General features: G+C 35.8%; 1 protein-coding gene across 2 annotated transcripts in view; it reads right to left on the bottom strand.

Moving 5' to 3' along the window:
- Positions 1 to 2,868: 2,868 nt before the first annotated feature.
- Positions 2,869 to 10,207, bottom strand: part of JMY (junction mediating and regulatory protein, p53 cofactor) — a 66,636-nt gene continuing 59,297 nt past the window's right edge. For both annotated transcript variants that reach the window (XM_069880724.1, XM_069880723.1), the window contains one exon: positions 2,869 to 8,254. The gene's annotated coding sequence lies outside the window, so the exon portion shown is untranslated. The remainder of the gene's footprint in view (positions 8,255 to 10,207) is intronic.

Below are 10,207 nucleotides of genomic sequence, written 5' to 3'. Positions count from 1 at the left end.
GATGACTTTGTATGCTAAGAGCTCAGTTAACATTCATACTGAAATTTAATGGGATTAAAATAAAGTACTAAGGAAGAAAAAGCATAGTTAATACAAATGCTTTGTATGAATTGCATGATTCTTCAATTTTTGTTATTCCTGTGACTTTTAAACAGTAATATAGAAAGGGACTACAATGCAAAACAGAGAAGTTGTTTAAGACAAAAGAAGGATGCGAACAGTGAATTTTGTTTGAAAGACCATGAATGTGCTTGGCTTCATATAAGAAATCTGGGTCAGAGCAAGATGCCTCAGAGAAGTGAAGTCTATTGTCTTCCATGGTGAGGAGAGAAAGAGAAGGTAATACACATAATTTGTCTGTGGCAGAAGCGCCTCCAAAAAAATCCCACAGACGTCACACAAATACAGTAGGAACAAAGGGATAAGGCAGCAGATACAAGGAGTGATCTTGAATGTGATTTTTGTTTTCCCGCAGTTTTGGTTGATTACTGCGGAGAGCATGAACTCCAGAACTAACAGAGAAGCAGCAACTGTAAAAGCACTAAAAAGAATCTCTGCCTGTTCCTGTTGAGGCATTTCAATGGAGATGTGCCATCTTTGAAATGATGACAGTCTGGACAGTCAGCATGACAGTGGTGAATACTTGCATAAAAGTTTAGAGAAAGTAAGAGAGACTAAGACTCTCAGGGCGAAGGGGGAAAGGGCAGGCACCTCTGTGGGAAAAAGTCAGGTCTGCAGTCCTGCAGGATGGAGAGCCAGACAGAAACTTGCAGAATCATTTTCTGGAATAGTTTTCTGTGGTAGTGCATTTTGTGTCAGCAACGAGATGCTTTTAAAAATTAAATGGCTGACGTGATACATCTGAAGTTTACAGAGGCTACTTTATTATTAGGAAAACACTATGGTAAGTGATCAGTGACATGAGCATAAAGCTCAGATTATGGTGGCAGCAGTAACGTGCTGGTGGTTTGGTGATTCAGAGATACTGCAACAGTCCAGGTTCATTTAAACTCCCTCTTAAGACAGGAAGTACAAAGCCTGTAAAAAAGGCTTTGTAAGAACTTCTTAGAAAAGAACAGTTCATAGTTCTGAAAAAAGGGATCTCACAAACTCACTTTCCATTTTCACTTCCCTCTCGTCTGCCGAATAGTAAGTACTGTAACAGAAACAAACCCTACACCTACCAATAGTTTCTGTCAGAGAGAGGTGGTGTTTTATCAACAAGTTTGAGGACTGGCTCAGTGAATATTTATTTACAATGTACCTTTCCTTTACATCTGACATGTAACAAACATGAAGAAAATGATGGTTCTACCCATCTCTGTCTTCTATGTGTTGTACAAACACTTAAGTCCTACTTAAGTAGCATGCCACTACCTTCCAATTGTGTCTACAGATATGTTCATTAATTTGCAGTTCTGATGCATGCACCAAATTTATTTCCAAGCTGTTAGAATATCCATGAGTCATAAAAAAGCAGCTATTTATCTACAGAAGCCAGAGCCAAAGCAGACACCAGCTGATGGCAGCAAATACCCTTAAAATGGAAGCTTGTTCTGCAGAGCAGAAGGTGTGAAGGCACCCTCACATGGGTCACTCACTGTGCCAAGGGCATGGTGAACTGGGAACAGACCCCTGCCACAAATACAACCTTCTTCTCTCAAAACAAGAGTCAGTGATGATCAGAAGAACTTGCTTATTTGAAAACACATTTCCTACTTGTTTTGCCACAACCCAAAGTTAATAGCATATGCCATTATCACCTGAAGTGAAAAACACCACTAGGATACCTGAGCCAGACAGCCTCAGATGTTGGGTAATACACTTTGCAGTGTAGACTTCTACTACAAATGCAATCTTTGTTTCACTGTGTCATTAGAAATATTGTACCTTTTTCTTCTTCTCTCAAGATAGTAATTGCAGTAAAAAGTTCCTGTTCCTTAAATACACCAATTGTTTTTTATTTCTCATGCTAAAGGACCAGCTGGGCGCAGAATCTGCCTAGACTGATTGCCCACAATGTAATTCTTTTCTTGTACCAGAAACACAGGAGTGAAAAGATACATGACACAAACATATCTCTGCCACATCATGAATATTTTCATAAGATTTAAGTCTTGATAAATAATAACACAAAATGGCTACAGGAAAAAAAATAAAACCAAACAGCTGGCAACTCTACTCCGGGACATATCAGTCATCTATTTTGGGATATCTCCCCACCCCTGGAAAAAATCCCAACTTTTAAACTCTTCAAAACATTCATGAAGGTATTTCTAAAGCATGAGTTCTTTACATAAAATCTACTTTTCTTTTTTAACTATTTTGTACATATACAAAAAAATCAAATATTGGAGAAGCCACATGGTTTTGATTTGAGCTTTTCCAGTATCTTTATTTATCTTTTTAAGTGATTGCAGCTGGAGGCTTGCTCCGTCCATGTAACAGCATTGCCACTAGCTAGGTTTAAACATGTAGGAGAGTGTAATAAGGGAGCTAAGCACTTAATATTTCTGGGTTCAAATATCTACTCGTTTTCATAGTGTTTTTGTCTTTTGATTAAGAGATGGAAAGTGTGCATGACCTGCATTTAAGCACAACCATCCTGCATTATTTAAGAGCAAGATTCTTCTGTAATCCCTAAATTGTTTACGTGACAGTTTACAAAGCTGTTACCTAAATATAATTATTCCTTGCTGCAACATAGCTTAGGCACCACCATCTGTCGTTAAGAAATGGCAGGCAGCTGGTTGAGTTAAGAGTAACAACAGGAACCTAAATGAATATTAATTTTTTTTTGTGGGAATTGAACTGTACTACAATTTTTTTTAATGTTGGTACATATTCAAAGTTAAAACAAGACAGTAGTCAAATAAATATCCTTTAATAAAGACAAAAGGAATATTTTAAAGCACCAAAACTGTGAGTATGATGTTACATCGCGTGTACATGAAGGTGAGTGCAGTACTTTGTGTACAGGTGTTAATTTAAGTCATGACAATAAAAAAAACCATGAAAAACACAGCAATAAACTTGCATTGCAGAAAAGCTGCACTAAAGAAAAAAGAGCAGAAGGCAGACAGTTAAAACTTTTTTTAGCTTTTAGGTATTGCTAGAAATGTTTTTACCTTTATTTTAAACATAGTTGTTGCTTAATACTTTATAACATTGAGCATTTTTAGGCATAGTAAATTTGCAGAGTCATTTACAATAAAATACACATTTAATATGTTCTTTTGAATATAATGGAGTTCAAGAACTTTCTTAAAGCCAAGCACAATGTGCTAGTAGTGTTTGAGTCTACTGATAATATTGCACAAAGCCAGTGAATGGCAAATTGATTTTCTTTTGATTATTTCTATTCAATAGGCTTAACAAAGAAGTTAGTTTCATTAAACTTCACTGGCTTCATTCATGCAAGAAAACCTGCAGCCATCTGTAATTCTTAAAATTTCATCTTATGATGGCGCATTTGTATGTATTTAAGACGAAATTCAAAACATATAGCAAACACAGTTACAAGCTGCAAGACATTAAGCTAATATCCCCAATATCGAATTCAGAAAACAAAGTTCAGAATTTCTGAATTCAGAAAACATAAACATGTTTCTAGATCTGAAACTCAAGCTAGTCTACAGCAAACTAATTACTGAATAGGTGACAGTCTCTGGAATAAAATCTCTGCAGAGTATGGACTATACTCATCAAAACGGCTTTAAACAATACTCTACATTAATATTGGAAATTCAGCGTAGTAAAATTCATTGCTTGGTCATTTTCCATATTAGACATATATCAGAGCATTCACATTTGAGAATGGAAAGAACAATTTTTTCTGTGAAATTCTGAAGCTCTCGGCCACAGAATCTAGAAGACCTACATCACAATGACAATACATAAATGTCAGGTTGTAGATTCACCACAGTCAGAGATGGGAGTTTTGTATTACTAGTCAAACTGAATGGGAAGTGCAAAGAATCGTATGTACAAAAGCCCACCCCAAAAATATACTGGCATGCCCACCCACCCTTGACCCTCCTAAAAATTCTAAGTATTTCTGTATTAGGCAGCAATTAAATATAGATTTATTTTGGAGGAAAAGTTTAAGTTACAGTATATTTATAGGTTAAAAACAGTCATTGCTGTACTTCTTACAGCACTGATAGCAATACGTCAATGTGCTTATTGCACCAAAGAGCAACTTGCAGTCAAGTTTAGGATGACCTACTGTCTCTGTCAGCTCCAGTAGCACTGAAATCATGCAATGCACTCTCCCAGTAAGGTGCTTCTGTTAACTCCTTTCTTTTGCAAGAAGCTTCGCTTGTTCTTAACATTAATTCTGTAGTGCTAAACTTAACATCTTGTCCATGCTTATGGAATCATTACCAAAGATATACCTAGGTAATTTAATTACATAAGCATTGCAATTAAAAATAAAATCTGACTACACACATAAGCAAACTTGACTTACAAACCTCAAAATTCAGTGCAACAAACAGAACAAGAGTAACATTAACCGAAGTTTCTGCCTCCTCTTCTCAGTAAGTTGCATCTTCAATAATGCACCTCTCATTACTTTAATATTAAACATTACAGAATATAGTGCTTATACTCAAAATGATTCTTTACAAATAATGTAGTTAAAAATGTTGAATTCTATCCCCAATGCAGCCACAAAAAAACACATTATGTAATCATACTAATCTATTTTACAGGTGTCTGGTGTAGGACACAGACTGTCAGATTTAAAAAAAAAACCACAAACACAAAAAAACCCAGAAATAGAAATGGTATTTAAGAAAAATAAAAAAGCCTTCATCTACCCTAGACAGGTAACTAGCATCTGAAAAAATATCGAAGTCAGTAACATAAGACTGTTGGTCATTCGTAAAGGATCTGGAACCTCTGTGAATGAAAGCATGGAATTCACATTCATGCAAATTCCATTTCTGATCAAAAGGCTATTGCTTTTTACCTTGTGTTTTGGTTATCTCAGTAGAAACTGAGTATTCAGTTTCTTTTCCCACTCCTAAAAGATTTTTCAGTCCTCACATAAGCATTTGTTCAATAAATCTAATGCAATCCAAGTCTTCACTTCACTGGATCAGATACACTACACTAAAACAGTTTTAACTGAACAAAGAAGTTTCTAAAAATGAGAAAAAGAATGAAAGCTGACAAACTGCTTAACATAAATGACTAGCAACAGAACAAGGCAGCCACAATAATAAAGTCCAGCCACAACTGAAAAATAGTAAGTACAAAGATCTTTTTTACGGAGGCTCTACTTCCTTGCATTTATGGTTTTTTTTCTGTAGTGATGCTTGCTATGATTTCTCAAGGACCTACCTAATTGTTACAGCTTTTCTCAGCTATAGAGGAAGCAAACTGACTGCAGGACTGTCTTAATTCCCTTAAGTTTCTTGTGAATATATTTATACTTTCCCTATTTGCTGCTCCAGCCATCCCAATGCAAAATTTCACATTACAGAGTATGGAAAGTTTTATGCATTAGCCTGTACACTACATATGCACAGTTTTTAGATCAAAGTGGAGAATTATGTGAAATTGTGACATCTAGTGACTCATGGAGGACTAAAATCCAGGATTTTTTTTAGCAGTATGTGGGGACAAAAAAGGTTTACTTTCCACGTTGAGATGGTAGTTTTGAACTGATAGAAGCTGCTATGCTCAGCATAACGACCACTTACATTGTGCACTTAAAATGTATATTCATATGAGAACTCCATTTCTATAAACTAAGCTGTTACAGGAACCTAAGATTTCAGTTAAAAATAAACCAGATTAAGGACAGTAAATTTTCTCAATCATGCACATATTTTTCAAAGCAAAGAGGACAGCTCATGTGGCAAAAACATCTGAAAACAGTACAGCATGGAACTACTTAGATAAACCACAACACTGGTAAACTGCAGACAAATGTCGTGCAAGGACACTATTACACCTATACTTCAAAATTACACTATTTTCCTCACCTTGGTATCTTGCTAGTGTCCAATATGCAAAATTTAAGGAATAAAACTGCAGGTTGGAAAATAGATAGAAAGGGACATAAAAGTAGCTCAATCACTACAGTTAATTTAGCACTAAGTTTCAGATTGATTGTATAATCTTAGTTACCATTCCACATCACAGTTCTGATTTGTGCTACAGCCAAAAACCTTATTTGTTTACCTCAGTTTTAACACGTGGTGTGGCTGGAAATACAGATAAATGTAAAGCAAAAATACACCACACCTGTACCACATACCTGGTACAGGCAATGTCAAATGAATATAATGGAATTTGAAATTGCTGTTACTGCTAAAAGAACACAGTATTAAGACAGCTTACAACCACACCATGTAACTCAGGTTTCGGAGAAGCAGTTTATAAAAAACCAAACCATTGTGTAGTTTTAGGTCCTTGGAAGGCCAGTATGAAGTGTTTCATAGAACTGGTGTCAGAATAGAAGAATAGAGACCTGATGACTAATAGAGCAAAACTGATAAAACTCTAAGAGTAACACTGCTCACAGGTGCTTTGGAAATGAATGTTCACCAACTTTACAAATAAGGCAACGAGGTTAAGAAAATGCCTGCTGATAGCAACGGTAAAGTGATATCCCCTTAAGAGGTCTGACTGAGCTTTAATTTCAGGACAGCCACAGCAGAACAACTAGTTCATCCACTAGCTGAGGTTCTTTTAAGTTACATAGCCTAGTGCTAAGGTAAGTTCTGTTCCTTTTTATATAAATAAATGGCAAGACATGAAATCTCCTGTTAAAAGCACTAACATACAATGTGTTCCATTAGATGATGCAGCAATGCCTAACTTCACTTAAAAAATCCCCAACAAATCCACGTAGCAGTTTGTCTCCGACCTGTTACAAGATGAACAGTGACTGGAATGCGCTACATAAAGGACAAAGGCTGTATTTGTCAAACAAGGATATGTCATGCCAGTGAAAATAAAATACCAGTGAAAATTTGGTTTTCTTAGAATTCTAACAGGCTGAATTTATAATGACATGCAGTTTCTAGATGGTACAAGGTACTGACATACCTTTTAGTACTGGAGTATCATAAGAGTAGTACCTGCAGCCATTAGTCATGAAGATTAGATTACTTTTACTTATTCAGGGCAGAGGAAATTGTAACTTTCCTTTAGAAAAAAAACAGTCAGAATCAAAAGGGACCTTTTTTTCAGCCACTAGGCTTTTGGGTATGAAATACAAACATTTTTGCAGCCACTAAACGGAATAATAAAAACCAGCAAAAGAAGCACGATTCTCACAACTGAATTATCAGTATGTTTAAGTGTTTGGATCTTTTTAAAGAAGGCTGCTTACAGTAATCAAAAGCCATTTTAAACCAAAAGAGAAAAATGAAGCATAAAATAATGAAATACTGCTCCTTATAAGAAAAGATAAAAGTAGTTAGTTCAGCATAGTGAAATATTTTTAAAAATGCATGAAAATGTCTATTTTAAAAAGCCGCAACACTACAAATGACCTTCTAAAAAGGTGCTGTAGTATGTCTTGCTAAATGTACCATGTTGTGAACACACACACTATTGAATATGTACTGAATTTAGCTCATTTCTTATTGTTCTGTGGTCACTTGTTATTTTTCATGCTGACATACTGACATACACTTCTCCAAACTAAGAAGAAAAAAGGTCCTAGTTACATGTTACTGAATTTCAGCTACCGTAGTACAACTAGGAATTCTTTCTGGAGTACCACACAACTTCATAGCAACCTTCTCTGCAAGGAGCCATTTGATTGGATTTTAAAGGAGATATATTTGATGCAGTGAAGGTGAGGTTTTATAGGTCGTTTGATGTCTTGGCCAAACCCCAAAGTTACTCTAAAAGCAAGTATTCTCTCAGCTCAAAATGCCCCTCCCCCCTCCCCCCAAAACGTCACTGGCCACACATTACAACACAAATATAAAAAGTGCTTGATAATTGGGTGTTCTTGATTATATAAAATGCACATCTAAACAACTTAGCTTTCTGCCCAAACCAGAATTTTTGGAACAAATTAAAGAAAAAAACGACCCAAAAATTAAAATTTCAGGCAATTTTTTCATTGAATGGAATAATTTGCCAAAGAAAGATTACTTCTTTGCCAAAGAAAGCCTCCTGTGGATTTGATGGTCGTAACTGCTGGCTCTGAATTTTCAGAAGCGAAGAGGAAAAGTAATCTTCAACTGGGGTTTCTTTTCTCTCATCAGTGGTTGCGAACCACCTGTTTGGGGAAAAAAAAAAAGCAACATCTGAAAAGCTAAATGGCTGTACAAATACTCTCTGATCAACATATTAGGCAATTCCAACATGCAACACTGAGTCTCATGTTCAAAAGCCTTGATTCTCTTTGCTCCCACGGTAATGACACACTAACTCTGGAGCCAGGACACAGAATATGACTAGGTCTTTTTTTTTGTTTTTGCCTTCTGCTATCATTGGCAGTGAACACAGATTCAAGGTTGAAGTGGCCAGAAATACTGAATTAGCATACTGTGGAGAAAAAAAGCTTGTTTCTTCTCCATTATAAGAAAACCAGGTTTGGCATTACTTAACAGTACTCTTGATATATTACAGTGATTTATGAGCACCATTACGTACATACACACACACAAACATAGGCCTGGGGTCCTTTGGATAACCAGTAATCTTCTGATTTTTCATACAGAAGCTATGCACCTTCATACTACTTGTTCAGCTGTACTTCCAATACACAGAATTCCTCAACATTTTTGTTCGTGGTATTGTGTTCATAAGGAGGGAACTGCTCTTAGAAACTTTACATAGAAGTTAGCTCATAAAGCAGGTAATAAAAGAGATTACTAGATCTCCTGCAGGATTTAGTTACTATTAGTTTGTTTTCAAAATTCAATAATTAAGAAAACCACTTCAGTGGGCACTGTTAATACTTCTTGCACATACATTAAGACATTTTTTGGCCCCTGATAGACACACATCATTATATTACATTTAGCCTTCACTCCTAAGGCAAATAATTGCATTACATTTAGCCTATATAAGGATATACCTGTATTAAGCATAGTTCTTAACATATGTGCCAATATACATTGTATAACTGTTTTCAACCTAAAATCTCTGTGCAACTGTTTTTTGTACGTGCAGAGCTTATCGTTAAAAAAAAGGTGAATCTTAAAGCATGGTATGACTTTGCACTTGTGTAACAAATTCTGGGTAACCAATCTATATGTTCAAGCAAGCACACTCATCTATGCGGTAAGTATTTATTCAGCTGAATTTCATGAGGGCTTTGTCTCAATTCTGTTCTCCCAGGTTATTTCATCTGCTTCCATACCTGGGGCCTGTTCCTTCTTTCTGAGCCGTTAGCTATTTTTTACAACCAATTTTCAATCAAATCTGTACTATCTGTTAAATAGTCTCATTTCAGGAAAACAGATTGTTTCCATAATCAAATATGATATTGGTAAGAGATAGGAGGTCTCGGATGTGTGAAAAACTACAAGGACCACGTACTCAGAATTCTGACACTGCATCCTGCTTTAGGTCCCAGTTCCATTTCATAGGGCCCCAGCATTTGACAGGAAAGCACCCTTAAAAGGGCATGATATCATAACTGTATACTCATAAAAATGAGAAAATAATCAGTGTCTTACAGGCACTGCATGGCAGTGATTTTCAACCTGCACTTTAAACTATGGAGCTGCAAAGGATAGCAGAGGAAAGCGTGTATTTGTATTGTACGGCAATATACATGTAAGAATTCTAAGAGGATACACTCCCAATGGAAAATGTTTAGGAGGTCCACCAATTCAATTAAAAAAAAATTAAAATTCACTCTTGGATAATGCCTTCCCTCTTTTTTTTTTTTAAAAAAAATACCCATAGTATTAAACAGCCTTCTTGATAAAAAAATGCAAAATCCCAAAGAATAAGTTAGAGTTACTAAAATCACGAAGTTAAACCACAAAGTTTAAATTTCCTCAGTTATCTAGGCAATTAAGAGAGAGTAATTGCATTGAGAAAGCCAAGTCAGTTTCAAGGCATGTGTTTTCTTGTAGCTGTCACTTGATTTCTGAAGGAATATGGTAGTGGGAGTTTTCATTATGCAATTAATAGAAATAAGTTATATCCAAGTAAAATTATTTCCACTCTGAGTTTCAGCAAAGGTTTAAGTTCACCTCCACTCCTGGATTTTCAA

Source organism: Phaenicophaeus curvirostris, chromosome Z, assembly GCF_032191515.1.
Source record: "Phaenicophaeus curvirostris isolate KB17595 chromosome Z, BPBGC_Pcur_1.0, whole genome shotgun sequence".
Lineage (NCBI taxonomy): Eukaryota > Metazoa > Chordata > Aves > Cuculiformes > Cuculidae > Phaenicophaeus > Phaenicophaeus curvirostris.
Note: the sequence above shows the minus strand (reverse complement) of the source record. Positions and strands in the feature narration are given on the sequence as shown.